Source organism: Lithobates pipiens, unplaced genomic scaffold (genome assembly GCF_037356315.1).
Source record: "Lithobates pipiens isolate NorthernLeopardFrog02 unplaced genomic scaffold, aLitPip1_a1.2 Scaffold_13, whole genome shotgun sequence".
NCBI lineage: Eukaryota > Metazoa > Chordata > Amphibia > Anura > Ranidae > Lithobates > Lithobates pipiens.
Genome location: NW_027507718.1, coordinates 48,631,705 through 48,654,177, shown reverse-complemented (window position 1 = coordinate 48,654,177; position 22,473 = coordinate 48,631,705). Strand labels below are relative to the sequence as shown.

The window sequence follows — 22,473 nt, the reverse complement described above, 5'->3', positions numbered from 1 at the left end:
AATGCCTAAAATGTTTTTAAAAATGGCCGTTTTGGCGGGAGCACTGATTTTAATGACGATTAAAGTGAAAAAAAAAGTGCAATATTCCTTTAAATATGGTGCCTGGGGGGTGTCTGTAGGATGCCTGTGAAGTGCCACGTGTTTCCCTTGTTTAGAACAGTCCCTGCACAAAATGACATTAAACGGAAATATCACCATTTAAAACTGCTTGCAGTTTTAATGTTATATCTGGTTCCTGCAATATGATGGAAAATCATTGCGAAAAATGGCATGGGTAGCCCTCCCTGCCCATTACCAGCCTATTTGGCTGTATACAGGCGGTGCAAACAAGTCAGGGACTGTGTAGGTTTGTTGTGTTAAGTTGAATCTGTTTGTAATTTTCAACTGGTACATTTTTAAAGTGTTGCTCCAGTCAAAAAAACATTTTTTAAGCTTTTTGGAAAACATAGGGAAGGGTTATCACCCCTGTATAATTTGTTTTGTTGTCCATCTTTTTTCATCTCACTTGCTGTTGTCTCCTTCCGTTTGCAAGTAGGAGATGTTTGTAAGTTGGATGTTTGAAAGTAGGGGCCTGCCCTATATGCTCTGCAGAAATGGCGGAACAAGGTGTTGGTTTTGCCACAACATTGTAAACCCTCAAAGTGACTCTTGGTGGGCGCTGGAGCGCCCTGCTGTGAACGATGATATCAAGAATTGTAATTACATGCCATTGTTGAACAGTGGTAGAAAAATTTACCTTTGGTGGTTGTGGTGCTGGTGCCACAACACTATAAGTCCTCACCGTTACTCTGGGTGGGCACAGGAAGGGGCCCTCCTGTGAAATATTATATCAAGAATTGTAATTACATGTCCCTGTTAAGCAGGGGCAGAAAAATTTGGCCTTAGGCACTGCTGCTGGTGCCACCACACTGCAACCTCTTCCATATACTATAGTTTTATTGCAGGAATTAGCCCTGCTGCAAAGCATTGCATCAAAAATTGTACTTAAACGCCCCTGTTAAACAGGGGCAGAAAAATTGGGCCTTAGGCACTGGTGCTGGTGCCACCACACTGCAACCTCTGCCATATACTCTAGTTTTATTGCAGGAATTAGCCCTGCTGCAAAGCATTGCATCAAAAATTGTAATTAAACGCCCCTGTTAAACAGGGGCTGAAAAATTGGGCCTTAGGCACTGCTGCTGGTGCCACCACACTGCAACCTCTGCCATATACTCTAGTTTTATTGCAGGAATTAGCCCTGCTGCAAAGCATTGCATCAAAAATTGTACTTAAACGCCCCTGTTAAACAGGGGCAGAAAAATTGGGCCTTAGGCACTGGTGCTGGTGCCACCACACTGCAACCTCTCCCATATACTCTTGTTTGATTGCAGGAATTAGCCCTGCTGCAAAGCATTGCATCAAAAATTGTAATTAAACGCCCCTGTTAAACAGGGGCAGAAAAATTGGGCCTTAGGCACTGGTGCTGGTGCCACCACACTGCAACCTCTCCCATATACTCTTGTTTGATTGCAGGAATTAGCCCTGCTGCAAAGCATTGCATCAAAAATTGTACTTAAACGCCCCTGTTAAACAGGGGCAGAAAAATTGGGCTGATGGCATCACCCAGAACCAGAAATGTTCTTCCAACATATCAGCGGAGGAGGAAGAGGATAGACAATCAACATAACAGGACAGTCACTCAGCATCAGCATAGGCAGTCTTGAAGGGATGTGATATTTCAAAACAAATTATTCTGTTACATCAGCTTCAGGTGCTTGGTAGCTGTGGGTGATCCAAGACTGATTCATCTTAATGAAGGTCAGTCGATCAACTGATTCGGTGGACAGGCGCACCCTGTGATCGGTAACAAAGCCACCAGCAGCACTGAAGGTGCGTTCCCGAAAGAACGCTGGATGCAGGACAGGCCAGTAGCTCAATTGCTTACTGTGCAAGCTCTGGCCAGTGATCCATCCTCAAGACCCAGTAAGCCAGAGGATTTTCGGTGGGAAAGGTTTCCAAGTCTGACCTTGCCCCTAGGTATTCCTGCACCATGTAAATCAGACGCTGGCGATGGGTGCTGGAACCGATCATACCTTGGGGCTGCGGACTAAAAAATTGTCTGAAAGCATCAGTCAGACGGCCACCTTCTCCACCGCTCCTTCTGACCGATGCCTCAGCAACACGTTGTCCAGGACCAGGAGTTTGTAACCTCCCAGTCTCTGGGAACGCGTTGCACAGACCTTTCTGCAAGGCCTCCCGGAGATGTCTCATCCTCTGCTCCCTCTGCGATGGCAAGATAAGGTCGGCAACCTTACCCTTGTACCGTGGATCAAGGAGAGTGGCCAGCCAGTAATGGTCCCTCTCCTTGATCCGAAGAATACGAGGATCCTTCCGCAGGCTTTGCAGGATCAGGGAGGCCATGCAGCGTAGGTTAGCTGAGGCATTCGGTCCGGAGTCCTCTGGGTCACTAAGGACAACATGATCCGCAGCTACCTCCTCCCAGCCACGTACAAGTCCACGTGTTTCTTGGGACTGTAAATCATCCCTACAAGACTGCTGCTGCTGCTGCTGCTGATGCTGAGTGCCAGCCTCCACCTCCATGCTGACACAATCATCCTCCTCCTCCTCTTCCTCCTCCTCATCCTCTTCCTGTGTGATGGGTGGCACAGCAGGAACACTGTCTGGATAAAGGGGGCTTTGAGAGGCAAGGAAGTCCTCCTCTTCCTGCCTCTGTTCTGCCTCAAGTGCCCTGTCCATTATTCCACGCAGCGTATGCTCCAAGAGGTGGACAAGAGATACAGTGTCACTGATGCATGCACTGTCACTGCTCACCATCCTTGTGGCCTCCTCAAATGGTGACAGGACAGTGCATGCATCCCTGATCATGCCCCACTGGCTTGGTGAGAAAAAACCGAGCTCCCCTGACCCTGTCCTGGTGCCGTAGTCGCACAGGTACTCATTGATGGCCCTCTGCTGCGTGTGCAGCCGCTGCAGCATGGCCAATGTTGAGTTCCATCTGGTGGGCATGTCACATATAAGGCGGTTCTTGGGCAGGTTCAACTCCTTTTGGAGCTCAGCCAGCCGAGCACAGGCATTAAATGATCGGCGGAAATGCACACAGACTTTCCTGGCCTGCTTCAGGACATCCTGTAAGCCGGGGTACCTGCCCAAGAACCGCTGCACCACCAGGTTAAGGACGTGAGCTACACAGGGCACATGGGTCAGTTGTCCCTGTCGGAGGGCGGAGAGGAGGTTGGTGCCATTGTCGCAAACCACCATTCCTGGCTTAAGCTGGCGTGGCGTCAACCACCTCTCGGCCTGCCCCTGCAAAGCTGACAAAACATCCGCCCCAGTGTGGCTCTTGTCCCCCAAACAAACCAGCGCAAGCACGGCATGGCATTGTTTTGCCTGTGTACTTGCGTAGCCCCTGGAACGCCTACGGAGCACCGCTGGTTCTGAGGACAGAGCACTGGAAGAGGCCATGGAGGAAGAAGAAGAGGAGGGGGTGGAGGAGAGAGGTGTGTCACAACCAATAGTAGCATTTTGGAGGTGTGGTGGCGGAACAACCTCCAACACTACTGCACCTTGTCCTGCATCCTTCCCAGCTGCCAGAAGAGTGACCCAATGGGCCGTGAAAGACAGGTAACGTCCCTGTCCATGCCTGCTGGACCATGAGTCAGCGGTAATATGCACCTTACCGCTGACCACCCTGTCCAGCGAGGCAAGGACATTGCCTTTCACATGCCGGTAGAGAGCCGGAATCGCCTTCCGTGAGAAAAAGTGGCGTTTGGGGACCTGCCACTGAGGAACCGCACATTGTACAAACTCACGGAAGGGGGCCGAATCTACCAACTAAAAAGGCAGCAGTTGAAGTCCTAGCAATTTAGCCAAGCTAGCATTCAACCGCTGGGCATGTGGATGGCTGGGAGTGAACTTCTTTCGCCGGTCCAGCAGCTGGGGCAGGGACATTTGCCTGCTATAATCGGACGTGGGTGTACCGCTAGCAGAGTTCCCGGAAGCACTTGGCTGTGACACACCTAATTCTACACCTTCATTCCTCTCAGAGCAGGTTTCAGAGAGGTCTGAAGGTCTAGTGGGGTTGGAGATGCCAGCTGATGAGGAGCAAGGAGAGGTCCGCTTTGTTCTTTGGTGTGGGTCTTTGAGGTACGCTTGCCAACGAGCTGCATGGCAGGTCAACATATGTCTGGTCAAGCATGTGGTGCCCAAGCGGCTGATGTTTTGGCCACGTGAGATACGCTTGAGACATATGTTGCAAATAGCAGCGGTGCGATCTGATGCACTCGTCTCAAAAAAGGCCCACACCAAAGAACTTTTAGAATAGCGCGCAGAGGCAGCGCTCTGCACAGGCGGAGCTCTGCGGTGTGATTCAGTCGGTGTGCTGCCCCTAAGTTGGCCCCCGGAGGGCATCCTGCCTCGTTGGACATGTGCCTCCTCCTCCTCCTCCTCCTTCTCCTCCTCTCTCCTTCCAGGCTCCCACGTGGAGTCAGTGCCCTCATCATCCCCTCCCTCTTCATCGCTGTAGCAAACCTGGCAGTATGCTGCAGCTTGTGGAACATGACTGCCAGATTGCTGTCCTTCTTGAGCATCCCCTCTCTCTTCGCTCACGCTACTGCCTTCCTCTAGCTGAGTGTCATCATCAGAGCCCACAAAACACTGGGCATCCTCCTGGAGCATGTACCCAACACTGTGCTCAAAGAGTTCAGGAGACTCCTCAGGAGGACGTGGTGGGTCTAGGGAAGGAGTCACTGATGATGACATTAAGAGGAGGGAAGACGATGCATTGGCAGCTGCTTTGCTAGTACCCTGAGACTGGGTGAGAGAGGATGAGGAGGATGAAGAGGGCTTGGTCATCCACTCTACCAAGTCGTTGGCATGTTGCGGTTCAACATGTCCAGCTGCCGAAAAGAAGGACAAGCGTGTCCCATGGCCACGTGCTGATGACAATGCACCGCGTCCACGACCAGCACTGTTGTCTCTAGACACAGAGCCTGTTTGCCCTCTTTTATCGGCTCGCGCCTGTCTGCCTCTCCTTGCTGGCCTTCCAGACATGGTAATGGCCTGAAGGGAGTTGGGTAAAAAAGCAGTTGGGTAGTGTATATTGTGCTAGAGGCACACAACACCCACTAACTCCTGCAGATGCCTTTATTATAGAACACCAGAGATAAAGGGGTATATACAGATGTATACTGTGCTGTGCTGGAGGCACACACAACTTCCAATAACTTCTGCAGATGGCAAGTGGTCTCAAATAGAGAAGAGCTATGTAGGTGGATATAGCGGTATGTACTGGGTACAGAGCACGCAGACAGCACGCACTATCTCCTAACACTACTGACTGCAAGCTCTATTATAAAAGATAGATCACTAGCTATATAGGTGAGGTGAATATAGCGGTGTATACTGCGGTCAGGGCACGCAGACAACAACCACTACACAACAGCAAGATCGAAAATCGTCCGAAAACGATCGGTGTGTACTGTGTTGAAGGTACACAGAACACCCACTAACTCCTGCAGATGTCTTTATTATAGAACACCAGAGATAAAGGGGTATATACAGATGTATACTGTGCTGTGCTGGAAGCACACACAACTTCCAATAACTCCTGCAGATGGCAAGTGGGCTCAAATAGAGAACAGCTATGTAGGTGGATATAGCGGTATGTACTGGGTACAGAGCACGCAGACAGCACGCACTATCTCCTAACACTACTGACTGCAAGCTCTATTATAAAAGATAGATCACTAGCTATATAGGTGAGGTGAATATAGCGGTGTATACTGCGGTCAGGGCACGCAGACAACAACCACTACACAACAGCAAGATCGAAAATCGTCCGAAAACGATCGGTGTGTACTGTGTTGAAGGTACACAGAACACCCACTAACTCCTGCAGATGTCTTTATTATAGAACACCAGAGATAAAGGGGTATATACAGATGTATACTGTGCTGTGCTGGAAGCACACACAACTTCCAATAACTCCTGCAGATGGCAAGTGGGCTCAAATAGAGAACAGCTATGTAGGTGGATATAGCGGTATGTACTGGGTACAGAGCACGCAGACAGCACGCACAAGCTCCTAACACTACTGACTGCAAGCTCTATTATAAAAGATAGATCACTAGCTATATAGGTGAGGTGAATATAGCGGTGTATACTGCGGTCAGGGCACGCAGACAATAACCACTACACAACAGCAAGATCGAAAATGGGCCGAAAACGATCGGTGTGTACTGTGTTGAAGGTACACAGAACACCCACTGCTTCAGACGCCAACACACTACACAAGGCCGCCGCGCTGGCGGCCTTATATAGTGTGGGGCGGGCACTACACAGCCTGAGCTATGATTGGCCACAGGCATCCTGCCTGTGGCCAATCATGGCTCTCCTCGCTGCTGGTGCTGCGATTGGCCAAGCATGCGGGGTCACAGTGCATGCTTGGCCAATCATGAGCCAGCAATAACCTGCGCCATCGCAGTGCATTGTGGGCCGTGAGCGCCACACGAATTTGGTGCGAACGGACCAAAATGTTCGGATTTCGCCGAACGGACGAACAGCCGATGTTCGAGTCGAACGTATGTTCGACTCGAACACGAAGCTCATCCCTAACCATGACAAACCTGACATGCATGTCATGTTGAATTAGCAATGAATGATCAGTTAACTGCTCATTGACTGCCCCCACCCAGAGTGTGTTTTGTACTGAGTAAGTGCATTTGAGACTTTTAACCATTTGTGTTAAAATAACAGTAAAATGTCTGCTATAGCAGAAAATATATTGCATACAAAGATGCCACCTTTTCTTATTTGTTTATGAAGTTCCCAGATTTTAAAAATATGTGTTTGAAAATGTTTCTTTTTAAGAATTCAGCTCAGATTTATTCTTTTTACAATTCTTGCTGGATGTTTTGTAGCTGATTCACTATGGCTATTGCAAACTTGCCCATGCCACGCTACCTCGCAGATGCCTAAATGACAGTGCCTCTGCATTTAACAATCTCCTAAAGACTGTCGCTAATCCAGTACAATAGCTCATTATAGAAACGCCAGATTTAAAGGATTAGTTCACCTTTACTTACTATTTTTACAAAGCCCCCTATGCATTATAGTATCCTTAGTAAATTAACATTCAGCACTTCTTTTTGTAAAAGAATGCTTACTTTTTGTAAAAGAATGATTACTTTTTCAGCTGCTCATTCCATTGCCCTCCCCTGTCTGTCCTCCCGTTTTAGGAGAGCAATTAAAAAAGCAGCTGAAAATGCAAGCATTATTTTATAAAAACGAGCACTGCATATTAATGTACTGAGGACACTGTAATGCATAGATAGGAAGGGGGTGATTAATGGGGAATGAATGATTCTGAACATGCTATTTCTTTTTGTTATTGTATTTTGACTGTATTATTTCCATAAGATTCCATGCATTCAACTTAATTCAAACCTAATATTCGTAGTGGATGGGAGGTGACAAGAATGCAGAGAGTGCAGAATTCCTTCTCTAGGTGTGTTTAATTTGACACATATCAAGGGCAAAACTTACAAGATTGTTGAATTTTACAGCTGTTCATCCATTATGTTGTCTACTGTTTGGCCTGCCCATTTGGGTTGTACTATGTGTGCAGGATCATAAGAACCCTTAACCCCTGTACACACGGTCAGAGATTTCCACAACCAAATCCGTCGGATTTTGCCCGTCGGATTTTGCCCGTCGGATTTTGCCCGTCGGATTTTGTCCGTCGGATCTTGTCAAAGTTGGCGAAAAATCTGATCTTTCAGAACGTGATGACGTTGAATGACTACATTCAGGCTAGTAGCCAATAGCTTTGATGTAGGAATTTGATCTGAGCATGCGTGGCACTCTACACATGATCGGAGTATGTCCGATCGGCCCAGTTGGTCAAGAAATATTTCCAACATGTTGGAAAATTGGGTCCGACGGATATTCAGACGGAATCAGTCCGATGCATACCACACACAGTCGGATTATCCAACGACACGGTCCGATAGGACACATTCCGACGGATTCTCCGACCATGATTACAAGGGCTTAGGAAAAGGTTTGGCAAACATTGCCTTTTTATTTAAGAAGGTAACAAACGCTGTGGGCCCCAACATTTTTTTATGAATATCGCAATAAGTCCACCCAGGGTTTAAGTGTATGGGTCATAGAGGCCATGCCCAGGGGTCTCCCTAAGGCTGCTTTCACACTGGGGCGGTATTCAGGCGTTACAGCGCTAAAAATAGCGCCTGTGTAACGCCTGAAAAAAACCGGCCCCTTTAACTCCAGTGTGAAAGCCGGAGGGCTTTCACACTGGAGCGATGCGCTGGCAGGACAGTGAAAAAAGTCCTGCTAGCCGCATCTTTGCAGCGGTGAAGGAGCGGTGTATTCACCGCTCCTATACCGCTCGTACCCATTGAAATCAATGGGACACCGCGGCAATACCGCCGGCAAAGAGCCGCTGCAGCGGCGCTTTGCGGGCGGGTTTAACCCCTTTTCGGCCGCTAGCGGGGGTTAAAACCACCCCGCTAGCGCCCGCACACCGCCGCTAAAACGACGGTAAAGCGCCGCTAAAAATAGCGGTGCTTTACCGCCGACGCTGCTCCCGCCCCAGTGTGAAAGCAGCCTAAGGCCTCTGCCAATGGGAGGCTTATTGGATTTATTTGCTTGATATTCTCTCACAGGGAGGTTTAAATAAAGACTTGGAGGTCAGCACAATATTATAATTTTCCATTCCGAATTCTATCATCACGTTTAGTCTATTTATTCTTTTAGTCTAGCGTCATATCATTTTCATTGTTAGAGTAACCATTTTTGTTTACTTCCCACTATGTTTTCTTCTGTTTTTTTTTTTTTTTAAGTTTTACGCATTATCAATCTTTATTTCTAGTGGTCTTCAGTTCGGATGGGGTGCAAGGGGTCTGCAATGAAGGTGACCGAAGAGAGCTGCTACATATTGGGCATCTTAAAAAGGAATTCAACTTTAATCTAATTGGGTCAAAAACAAAGAGCAAAAATAGATAAGTGACAATATACAATAGCAGCTCTGTTCAGCTTATTAAGTTCCATAGTGGTTTCAGTTTAGACTGCTTCATTTTTTGAGGCTTCATCAAAGTTCTCAAGCAGGTCAGAAAGTTAATTGTCTTCTTCCTCCCCAGTGGCAAGTGGTGCTTTAACATCTAAAGATTGTTTTGGCAGGGTCTCTGCAAGTTTTTGCAGGCTGGTGAGGCTGTCAAAGATGCTATGTAACATCTCTGTGAGCTGTTTGGTCTCAGTGTGACCTGTAATGGTGAAGGTATTGGCAGCCAAGGAAGCCTGTACTTTGGGATTGTTGAAACGTATAACTGTCCCTTGGTTTGTAAACATGTTGACCTCTTCTATGCCAGAGATGATGTTCACACTCAGCTTTTTCAAGGAGAACAGTGTTTTCTTACCATCTGCAGTAGGGATGAGCCGAACACCCCCCCCCCCCCCGGTTCGATTCGCAACAGGACTTTCGAACGGACCGCAAATTCATACGAAATTTAATTTAGAACTCCATTGAAGTCTATGGGACTCGAAAGTTCGAAATAAAACGTGCTAATTTTAATGGCTAATATGCAAGATTCTGTCCTAAAAAGGGTTTGGGGACCTGGCTCCTGCCCCAGGGGACATGGGTCAATGCCTAAAATGTTTTTTAAAATGTCCGTTTTGGCGGGAGCACTGATTTTAATGACGATTAAAGTGAAAAAGAACGTGAACTATTCCTTTAAATATTGTGCCTGTGGGGTGTCTATAGTATGCCTGTGAAGTGCCACGTGTTTCCCGTGTTTAGAACAGTCCCTGCACAAAATGACATTTAACGGAAAAAAGTCATTTAAAACTGCTTGCGTTTTTAATGTAATATCTGGTTCCAACAATATGGATGAAAATCATTGAGAAAAATGGCATGGGTAGCCCCCCTGCCCATTACCAGCCCCTTTGGGTCTTGTATGGATATTAAGGGGAACCCCGTACCCATATTAAAAAAAGGAAAGATGTGGGGCCCCAAGGCCCTTTATACTCAGAACAGCAGTATACAGGCGGTGCAAACAAGACAGGGACTGTGTAGGTTTGTTGTGTTAAGTAGAATCTGTTTGTAATTTTGAACTGGTACATTTTTAAAGTGTAGCTGCAGTCAAAAAATCTAATTTTAAGCTTTCTGGAAAACATAGGGAAGGGTTATCTGCCCTCAAAGTGACTCTTGGTGGGCGCTGGAGCACCCTGCTGTGAACGATTATATCAAGAATTGTAATTACATGCCATTGTTGAACAGTGGTAGAAAATTTGGGCCTTTGGTGGTTGTGGTGCTGGTGCCACAACACTATAAGTCCTCACAGTTACTCTCGGTGGGCACAGGAACGGGCCCTGCTGTGAAATATTATATCAAGAATTGTAATTATATGCCCCTGTTATAAAGGGGCTGAAAAATTGGGCCTTAGGCACTGGAGCTGGTGCCATGACACTGCAACCTCTCCCATATACTCTAGTTGTATTGCAGGAATGAGCCCTGCTGCAAAGCATTGCATCAAAAATTGTAATTAAATGCCCCTGTTAAACAGGGGCTGAAAAATTGGGCCTTAGCCACTGGTGCTGGTGCCACGACACTGCAACCTCTCCCATATACTCTAGTTGTGGTGCAGGAATGAGCTTTGCTGCAAAGCATTGCATCAAAAATTGTAATTAAATGCCCGTGTTAAACAAGAGATGAAAAATTGGACTTTAGGCACTGGTGCTACGACACTGCAACCTCTCCCATATACTCTAGTTGTAGTGCAGGAATGAGCCCTGCTGCAAATCATTGCATCAAATATTGTAATTAAACGCCCGTTAAACAGGGGCAGAAAAATTGGGCCTGAGGCACTGGTGCTGGTGCCACAACACTGCAACCTCTCCCATATACTCTAGTTGTGGTGCAGGAATGAGCCCTGCTGCAAAGCATTGCATCAAAAATTGTATTTAAATGCCCCTGTTAAACAGGGACTGAAAAATTGGGCCTTAGGCACTGGTGCCTGTGTCACAACACTGCAACCTCTCCCATATACTCTAGTTGTGGTGCAGGAATGAGCCCTGCTGCAAAGCATTGCATCAAAAATTTTAATTAAACGTCCTGTTAAACAGGGGCTGAAAAATTGGGCCTGAGGCACTGATGCTGGTGCCACGACACTGCAACCTCTCCCATATAGTCTAGTTGTGGTGCAGGAATGAGCCCTGCTGCAAAGCATTGCATCAAAATTTTTTATTAAACACCGCTGTTAAACAGGGGCTGAAAAATTGGGCTGGTAGCATCACCTAGAAACAAAAATGTTCTTCCAACATATCAGCGGAGGAGGAAGAGGATAGACAATCAACATAACAGGACAGTCACTCAGCATCAGCATAGGCAGTCTTGAAGGGATGTGATATTTCAAAAAAAAATTATTCGGTTACATCAGCTTCAGGTGCTTCGTAGCTGGGGGTGATCCAAGACTGATTTATCTTTATAAAGGTCAGTCAATCAACCGAGTCGGTAGACAGGCGCACCCTGTGATCGGTAACAAAGCCTCCAGCAGCACTGAAGGTGCGTTCCGAAAGAACGCTGGATGCAGGACAGGCCAGTAGCTCAATTGCATACTGTGCAAGCTCTGGCCAGTGATCCATCCTCAGGACCCAGTAAGCCAGAGGATTTTCGGTGGGAAAGGTGTCCAAGTCTGACCTTGCCCCTAGGTATTCCTGCACCATGTAAATCAGACGCTGGCGATGGTTGCTGGAACCGATCATATCTTGGGGCTGCGGACTAAAAAAATGTCTGAACGCATCAGTCAGACAGCCACCTTCTCCACCGCTCCTTCTGACCGATGCCTCAGCAACATGTTGTCCAGGACCAGGAGTTTGTAACCTCCCAGTCTCTGGGAACGCGTTGCACAGACCTTTCTGCAAGGCCTCCTGGAGATGTCTCATCCTCTGCTCCCTCTGCGATGGCAAGATAAGGTCGGCAACCTTACCCTTGTACCATGGATCAAGGAGAGTGGCCAGCCAGTAATGGTCCCTCTCCTTGATCCAAAGAATATGAGGATCCTTCCACAGGCTTTGCAGGATCAGGGAGGCCATGCAGCATAGGTTAGCTGAGGCATTCAGTCCCGAGTCCTCTGGGTCACTAAGGACAACATGATCCGCTGCTACCTCCTCCCAGCCACGTACAAGTCCACGGGTTTCTTGGGACTGTAAATCATCCCTACAAGACTGCTGCTGCTGCTGATGCTGAGTGCCAGCCTCCACCTCCATGCTGACACAATCATCCTCCTCCTCCTCCTCCTCTTCATGTGTGATGGGTGGGACAGCTGGAACACTGTCTGGATAAAGGGGGCCTTGAGAGGCAAGGAAGTCCTCCTCTTCCTGCCTCTGTTCTGCCTCAAGTGCCCTGTCCATTATTCCACGCAGCGTATGCTCCAAGAGGTGGACAATAGGTACAGTGTCACTGATGCATGCACTGTCACTGCTCACCATGCCTCCTGAAATGGTGACAGGACAGTGCATGCATCCCTGATCATGCCCCACTGGCGTGGTGATAAAAGACAGAGCTCCCCTGACCCTGTCCTGGTGCCGTAGTCACACAGGTACTCATTGATGGCCCTCTGCTGCGTGTGCAGCCGCTGCAGCATGGCCAACGTTGAGTTCCACCTGGTGGGCATGTCACAAATAAGGCGGTTCTTGAGCAGGTTTAACTCCTTTTGGAGCTCAGTCAGCTGAGCGCAGGCATTAAATGATCAACGGAAATGCACACAGACTTTCCTGGCCTGCTTCAGGACATCTTGTAAGCCCGGGTACCTACCCAAGAACCGTTACACCACCAGGTTAAGGATGTGAGCCACACAGGGCACATGGGTCAGTTGTCCCTGTCGGAGGGCGGAGAGGAGGTTGGTGCCATTGTCAAAAACCACCATTCCTGGCTTAAGCTGGCATGGCGTCAACCACGTCTCGGCCTGCCCCTGCAGAGCTGAAAAAATATCTGCCCCAGTGTGATCCTGTCCCCCAAACAAACCAGCGCAAGCACGACATGGCATCGTTTTGCCTGCGTAATTGCGTAGCCCCTTGAACGCATACCGAGCACCACTGGTTCTGAGGACAGAGCACTGGAAGAGGCCATGGAGGAAGAATAAGAGGAGGGGGTAGAGGAGAGAGGTGTGTCACAACCAGTAGTAGCATTTTGGAGGTGTGGTGGCGGAACAACCTCCAACACTACTGCACCTTGTCCTGCATCCTTCCTAGCTGCCAGAAGAGTGACCCAATGGGCCGTGAAAGACAGGTAAGTCCCTCTCCATGCCTGCTGGACCACGAGTCAGCGGTAATATGCACCTTACCGCTGACCGCCCTGTCCAGCGAGGCAAGGACATTGCCTACCACATGCCGGTAGAGAGCCGGAATCGCCTTCCGTGAGAAAAAGTGGCGTTTGGGGACCTGCCACTGAGGAACCGCACATTGTACAAACTCACAGAAGGGGGCCGAGTCTACCAACTGAAAAGGCAGCAGTTGAAGTGATAGCAATTTAGCCAAGCTAGCATTCAACCACTGTTCATGTGGTTGGCTGGGAGCAAACTTCTTTCGACTGTCCAGCAGCTGGGGCAGGGAAATTTGCCTGCTATAATCGGAAGTGGGTGTACTGCTAGCAGAGTGTCTGGAAGCACTTGGCTGTGACACACCTAATTCTACACCTTCATTCCTCTCAGAGCAGGTTTCAGAGAGGACTGAAGGTCTAGTGGGGTTGGAGATCCCAGCTGATGAGGAGCAAGGAGAGGTCTGCTTTGTTCTTTGGTGTGGGTCTTTAAGGGAAAGCTTGCCAACGAGCTGCATGGCAGGTCAACATATGTCTGGTCAAGCATGTGGTGCCCAAGCGGCTGATGTTTTGGCCACGCGAGATACACTTGAGACATATGTTGCAAATAGCAGTGGTGCGAGCTGATGCACTCGTCTCAAAAAAGCCCACACCAAAGAACTTTTAGAATAACGCGCAGAAGCAGCGCCGTGCACAGGCGGAGCTCTGCTGTGTGATTCAGTCGTGTGCTGCCCCTAAGGTGGCCACCGGAGGGCATCCTGCCTCGTTGGACATGTGCCTCCTCCTCCTCCTCTCTCCTACCAGGCACCCACATGGAGTCAGTGCCCTCATCATCCCCTCCTCTTCATCGCTGGAGCAAACCTGGCAGTATGCTGCAGCTTGTGGAACATGACTGCCAGATTGCTGTCCTTCTTGAGCATCCCCTCTCTGTGCGCTCACGCTACTGCCTTCCTCTAGCTGCATATCATCATCAGAGCCTACAATACACTGGGCATCCTCCTGGAGCATGTACAGTGGTGTGAAAAAGTGTTTGCCCCTTCCTCATTTCCTGTTCCTTTGCATGTTTGTTATACTTAAGTGTTTCGGAACATCAAACCAATTTAAACAATAGTCAAGGACAACACAAGTAAACACAAAATGCAATTTTGTAAATGAAGGTGTTTATTATTAAAGGTGAAAAAAAATCCAAACCATCATTGCCCTGTGTGAAAAAGTGATTGCCCCCCTTGTTAAAACATACTATAACTGTGGTTGTCCACACCTGAGTTCAATTTCTCTAGCCACACCCAGGCCTGATTATTGCCACACCTGTTCACAATCAAGGCATCACTTAAATAGGAGCTGCTTGACACAGTAAGGTCCACCAGAAGATCCTTAAAAGCTACACATCATGCCGAGACCCAAAGAAATTCAGGAACAATTGAGAAAGAAAGTAATTGAGATCTATCAGTCTGGAAAGGGTTATAAAGCCATTTCCAAAGCTTTGGGAATCCAGCGAACCACAGTGAGAGCCATTATCCACAAATGGCGAAGACATGGAACAGTGGTGAACCTTCCCAGGAGTGGCCGGCCGCCCAAAATTACCCCAAGAGCGCAGCGACGACTCATCCAAGAGGTCACAAAAGACCCCACAACAACGTCCAAGGAACTGCAGGCCTCACTTGCCTCAGTTAAGGTCAGCGTTCATGCCTCCACCATCAGGAAAAGACTGGGCAAAAATGGCCTGCATGGCAGAGTTCCAAGGAGAAAACCACTGCTGAGCAAAAAGAACATCAAAGCTCGTCTCAATTTCTCCACAACACATCTTGATGATCCCCAAGACTTTTGGGACAACATTCTGTGGACCGATGAGACAAAAGTGGAACTCTTTGGAAGGTGTGTGTCCAAGTATATCTGGCGTAGAAGGAACACTGCATTTCATAAAATGAACATTATACCAACAGTAAAATATGGTGGTGGTAGTGTGATGGTCTGGGGCTGTTTTGCTGCTTCAGGACCTGGAAGACTTGCCGTGATAAAAGGAACTATGAATTCTGCTGTCTACCAAGAGATCCTGAAGGAGAATGTCCGACCATCTGTTTGTGTACTCAAGCTGAAACTAACTTGGGTTCTGCAGCAGGACAATGATCCTAAACACACCAGCAAGTCCACCACCGAATGGCTGAAGAAAAACAAAATGAAGACTTTGGAGTGGCCTAGCCAAAGTCCTGACCTGAATCCTATTGAGATGTTGTGGTATGACCTTAAAAAGGCCGTTCATGCTCGAAAACCCTCTAATGTAACTGAATTAGGATAATTCTGCAAAGATGAGTGGGCCAAAATTCCTCCAGGACGCTGTAAAAGCCTCATTGCACATTATCGCAAACGCTTGGTTGCAGTTGTTGCTGCTAAGGGTGGCCCAACCAGTTATTAGGTTTAGGGGGCAATCACTTTTTCACACAGGGCCATGATGGTTTGGATTTTTTTTCACCTTTAATAATAAACACCTTCATTTACAAATTGCATTCTGTGTTTACTTGTGTTGTCCTTGACTATTGTTTAAATTGGTTTGATGTTCCGAAACACTTAAGTGTGACAAACATGCAAAGGAACAGGAAATGAGGAAGGGGGCAAACACTTTTTCACACCACTGTACCCAACACTGTGCTCAAAGAGTTCAGGGGACTCCTCAGGAGGACGTGATGGGTCTAGGAAAGGAGTCACTGATGATGACATTGAGATGAGGGAAGACGATGCGTTAGCAGCTGCTTTGCTAGTACCCTGAGCCTGGGTGAGAGAGGATGAGGAGGATGAAGAGGGCTTGGTCATCCACTCTACCAAGTCTTTGGCATGATGCGGCTCTACATGTCCAGCTGCCGAAAAGAAGGACAAGCGTGTTCCATGCCACGTGCTGATGATGACGATGCACTGCGTCCACGACCAGCACTGTTGTCTCTAGACACAGAGCCTGCTTTCCCTCTTTTTTTGGCTCGTGCCTGTCTGCCTCTCCTTGTTGGCCTTCCAGACATGGTAATGGCCTCAAGGGAGATGGGAAAACCAGCAGTTGGGTAGTGTATATTGTGCTGGAGGCACACAACACCCACTAACTCCTGCAGATGCCTTTATTATAGAACAGGAATTAAAGGGTAGATACTGGTGTATACTGTGCTGTGCTGGAGGCACACAACACCAACTAACATCTGCAGATGGCAGATGGCTCAATTAGAGAAGAGCTATATAGGTGGATAATGGTGTATACTGCAGTCAGGGCATACAGACAACACGCACAATCTCCTACAGCTGACTGAAAGCTCTATTACAGAAGAGCAATATAGCTAGGTATATAGGTGGATATAATGGTGTATAGTGCGGTCAGGGCACGCAAACAACATGCACAATCTCCTACAACTGACTGAAAGCTCTATTACAGAAGAGCAATATAGCTAGCTATATAGGTGGATATAATGGTGTATAGTGCAGTCAGGGCATGCAGACAACACGCACAATAGCCTACAACTGACTGAAAGCTCTATTACAGAAGAGCAATATAGCTAGCTATATAGGTGGATATAATGGTGTATAGCGCGGTCTGGGCACGCAGACAACACACACAATCTCCTACAACTGACTGAAAGCTCTATTACAGAAGAGCAATATAGCTAGCTATATAGGTGGATATAATGGTGTATACTGCGGTCAGGGCACACAGACAACACACACAATCTCCTACAACTGTCTGAAAGCTCTATTACAGAAGAGCAATATAGCTAGCTATATAGGTGGATATAATGGTGTATAGTGCGGTCAGGGCACGCAGACAACACCCACAACTCCTGCAGATTGCTAAAAGCTCAGTTACAGAAGAGCAAGAACGCTAAATCGTCCGATAATGAACGGTGTATACTGTGTTGAAGGTACACAGAGAACACCCACTAACTCCTACAGACGCCAACACACTACACAAGGCCGCCGCGCTGGCGGCCTTACGTATGTTCGACTCGAACATCAAGCTCATCCCTAATCTGCAGTAGCTGTTCTGTGGACAACCTTCTTTCTGCGAGCTGTGCCCTTTCCACCAATGTGCACTTGTGCTTGCAGTTGGGCTGACTTTTCTTGATTCATGATGGTTTCTTTCATCTGTCTGATAGGAGCATCAACAGCATATGGTGGTATGCTCCTCAATGGCTTTGTGTTGCTGTTCCTCTGTACTGTTCTTCTTTACCCTTCTGTATAATTTTTATTAGTCCTATGTTGCACTGTTAATTTTAGCAGTATTGTAAGTATTTTGCATAGATATATTGTTTATTTGCATCGCTGGGCTTTTTTGTCCACAGCCACCCCACTTTATAACTGTGGCTCTCTTCCCCCTTGGGCATTGGTTTGAAAAAGGAGCGAATGCTCTGAAACGTGTTACTATCCCCTGCCATATGATGTCATTGCCTATGGTGCACTGGTTGCGAAACTCTGGGAGCCATCTTGCTTACCTTCCAAATCTCGTGCTGAAAGACAGCACAGACTAAAGTCAGATACTGTCAGACGTTGGATGCTCTGTCCACTTTACCATTCTGTTATATTTCCCTCGGATCCTCTCATGTTGCTAGAAATCACTGGGCATATTTGGTCAATGATGTCACCACCATCTCTTTGAAACATGCAAACCCTGTTAAAGTCTATGTGACTTGAACGTGAAAAGTCAAAAGTGCGAATTTTAAAATCTAATTTGCAAGTCTGAGGCACCACAAGGACCAGCAGGCATTTTGGACGAAGTGGACAGCGCTGAGCCCAACCTCTGCTCTCCTCAGAACTCCCCTGCTAACAGAGGTCAATCCCCAGCACCCTCTCCCTCCAAAGCCCCGCTGTACAAGAAACAGAATTGGGACACACCTAAGGGGAATGAAATCACACAGGAATACCTAGCTTCTTTACCTGCTAGCGATCAGCCTACCTCGGAACACACCCTGAAATTGATGCTACTGTCCTTACAAAAGGACCTGTGTAATGAGCTCCACTCATCCCTATCCTCCCTCCATTCCAGAATGGACCAAATTGAGGAACGTACAGACGTACTTGAGAGGCAAGTCAGAGACCATATTGCTGCTCACCACAAAGCTTTTGAGGCATATCACCAACAAGCCCAAGAAATCCAATACTTGCAACCTTTTAGGACTGTTCCAGGAGGAAAAATATAAAATTCAGAGGTATCCAGCGCCTAGAGGCGATTCAGTTCGCATTGTGCGCTATACAAGTATTTCATTCATTCATTCATCCATCCCTGAAACTATCAAACCTCCAGACCTCTTCTACTATATCCAGCAATTGTTTCTCAACCTTATTCCTTAACTATCACAAGCTGATCTCGCTTTAGACCACGCTCACAAGATCACAAAACTGAATTACCTACCTGAAAAAGTTAAACGAGACATGCTAGCACGTATTAATTACTTTCAAACTAAAGAAAAAGTCATGTTTGCAGCCCGCACTAATGCTCCCCTGCCCGATCCTTACTCTTCAATTACGCTTTGCACAGATATCTTGGCTGCCACATCGCAAAAGCAAAAAGGATTAGCTCCAGTCATTACTGTCATTACTGTCCTCCGTGAGCGCAACATCACCTACAAGTGGGGTTTCCCCACTAAATTGATGGTGACATTCCAAAATCAATACACTACCATTTCCACCCCTAAAGAGGGCATCAAAAGATTGCTAAATTGGGGCCTCACCCCCACCAGTGATGGACCCATGCCGACCACAATCATCCAAGCATGGTCGCGACAACACCAACCGCGTCTCATGCCGATATCAACACCTACGCTGACATCCTAATCTCACTCGAGGCCAACTATGTTACTAAACGAAAGATTTGGACATCATTTCTCTCCGCTACAACTGAATGTATCATATGAATATTGCATGCTCACTTTGAATTTACGTTTTCTTCTTATTTTTTCCTGTTTTTCTTTCATACTTCCCCCTGGATGGTGTGCAAATCAACAGGTGTTCTCATCCCTTACACCCTTAAGCATCTCAAAGCTCTGTTTTACACATACTTACTATGTCTCTTAACATTGCCTCCCTGAATGTCAAAGGCCTCAACTCCCCCTTTAAACCTCATTTACTATGAAAGGAAGCACTGAGACTTAACGCAGATCTTGTTCTCACAAACAATTTCCCCACTGCTTCTTTGCCAACTCCCCTAAGAAAAAAGCTATTCGCTCTACAGTAGTGTTTCAGCATATCCAGTGGTACTCGTCAAGGCTACCCCCTATCTCCATTAATTTTCACTCTTATCATGGAACCTCTAGCACACTCCATTCATTTAAACCCTGCAATTTTCGTCATTGAGATTGGGAAATGCAACCATACAATCGGTCTTTATGCAGACTATGTGATCGTCTCTATTACCAACCCCATACTGTCTCTCCCCCACCTTCATCAAATCCTGGACCTTTTCAGCAAAGCATCTTTATACAAAATCAACTACTCTAAATCCTGTATGATTGGAGTTAATATTGATCCTAACACCAAGCGTAGCATTGCTCAACTCACCTCTTTTTCATGGGCCCCAGACTCCACTCTCACTTATCTAGGTATCCACTTGACTACTCCTACTTCCTGCCTACTTTTCCTTAATTTTTCACACCTAGTTGCCAATTTACAGAAAACTTTACAAAATTTAAGAAACGTGCAAGCATCATGGGTTGGACGTATTGAGCTTACAAAAATGTACCTTCTGCCTCATATACTATACCTATTTCGGACTTTACCTATCCCCTTCCTACAATTACAGTTCAACCAACTTCAAGCTATAATGACCTCTTTCATATTGAATGAGAAACACCCCACAATTAAAAGATCCACCCTTTGTTCACCGACATCTACTGGTGGAATGGGAGCTCCTAACATCTCAGCATACTTCAAAGCAACCTTTGTAGATCAAACCAAACACTGGTGGAAAGCAGATACTCAAATCCTGTGGTTACAAATTGAAGCAACAGTCATGGAAACCCATCTTAAACTGAACCTTAGTGCACTACTCTTGCAACATCATACAAAGCTAAGCTATCTCTCTACAGTCAATGCAACAAGGCACGCAATCTTGCAACAACTAAGTGGCATACCTCACTGGATACTTCAGGACATACCTCTCAAGACTCTACAAACGATCCCACCTGATATCTCAATCTCAAACTGGATACATAAAGGAGTTACTGCCATTGGAGTTCTCTACCAAGACTCCCTGCTCTCACCCTTTCAGCAACTACATATGACCTACCACATTCCATCCAGAGACTTTTTTGTATACCTCAGAATCCGCTCACAGGTATTCTGGTCAAAAAATCCTTTCTTTTGGCTCCTACTACAACTCTAAAATGCAGCGCATACCCGTCTAAAGGGCATCTCATATATCTACAAGCTACTCACCAACCCAGTTCAGGATATCAAATCTGCTGCTATGCTGAAATGGGAGGACTTTCTCAAATGTACTTACACCCACCAGCAATGGCTCAGCGCCTTCAGAAGGCCCCTAGAATTCTCCCAATGTATCACACATTGGGAAACGGTACAAAAAATCCTACATAACTGGTACCTTACACCATCTAAATTGGCTAAACTATACCCAAACACATCTGACTCCTGCTGGAGAACTTGTGGCCACTCTGAAACAACAATACATATTTGATGGTCTTGTCTCAAATTGAAAACCTTTTTCACATGCCCTTACGAAACTCCTTTCTTCCAACCTATCTACTCCTATTTCACTGTCTTTGCATTTGATCCTTTTGGGTTTAGGCTTTGACTCCTGGCCCCCAGCCACTCACCTTATTCTAACTCACGTCCTTATTGCTACCAGGCTGACAATTGCTATAAAATGGAAATCTCTCGAGCCCCTCACACTTATAGAAGTCATTCAATTGTTTAACAACCATTGCCTCATGGAATTAATGTATACCAGGGCCCCCCACTTGCTAGTCCCCACATTCCTAAACAGATGGAATCCCTGGTTAGTACACCCTAAATGTATACCCCTACCTCAAACTCCTATGCTTGTAACACAACTCTAAACTACTGACAGCCAAAGGGAACACCTGCTCTATCACTACTGTATTGATATGTGGCCCTAGATGTTATAGGCCACACATCATGGTTATATTGTTATTATTATTTTTCCAGTCACAAAGGAATGACTGTTGCATCGCAGATGACTATACCTAGCCACATTGTTGTAATCTTGTAGTGCTACCCATATGATACGTTTCATATCCTTTCTGTATTACCAATTTTTGGCAACCCTTTTATATCAAACACATGGTAACATGGAGGATGGATGTGTTGTCTCTCCCCAAAGACACAGTATGTTCCCAGATGGGGTGTCTGGGGGGGGGGGGGGGTAATGCCCTTCTCCTCCTATTATGATATAGCACTTCCAATGTTTTACACATGACTTTGTACCTTTATTGACATACAAAAGATACTGTTTTCCTTTTTTTTGTATTATATGATAAAACCCAATAAAACTTTGGAAAAAAAAGATAGGGACTGTAGGTTTGTTGTAACTTTTGTAACTTGTAACTTTTTTTTTCTGTCTGTGCCCTTGTTCAGAAGATTTCACCTCACTTTCTGTCCCAATGCCAATTAGATTTTGAAAAATTGGAGTTATGAGGGAAAGAAGGATTGGTGATAAAGCATCAGTGGAGACACCTTTTTCCCATATTAGCTCTTACAGGAGAGAATTTCCCTTCCTAGGGGTACATTTCCTCTCACTTCCTGTTGTCTCCCTCCGTTAGTAAGTAGGAGTCATTTGTAAGTCGGATGTTTGAAAATAGAGGACCACCTGTATATACTAAACAGCCTGCCTATACACCTTGTGTAAAATCGGGCCTTAGGTGTTGGTGGAACCAGAACAAACACTGTAAGCCCTCAGAGTTACTCTTGGTGGGCTCTGGAATGGGCCCTGCTTCAAAATATTATATCAAGAATTGTAATTACATGCCCCTGTTAAACAAGGGCAGAAAAATTGAGTCTTAGGCAGTGGTGGCGGTGGTGGCACAACACTGTAGCTCCTCACAGAAACTCTTGTTGGGTGCAGGAATGGGCCCTGCTGTGAAATATTAGATCAAAAATTGTAATTACAATACAGTGCACCTGTAGTGCAGTTGCTACTA

The 22,473-nt window shown here is 46.6% G+C and overlaps 1 pseudogene; it reads right to left on the bottom strand.

The window, feature by feature from the left end:
• Positions 1-9,081: 9,081 nt before the first annotated feature.
• LOC143976008 (transcription factor BTF3-like) lies at positions 9,082-17,454 on the bottom strand (annotated as a pseudogene).
• Between the last annotated feature and the right edge of the window lie 5,019 nt (positions 17,455-22,473).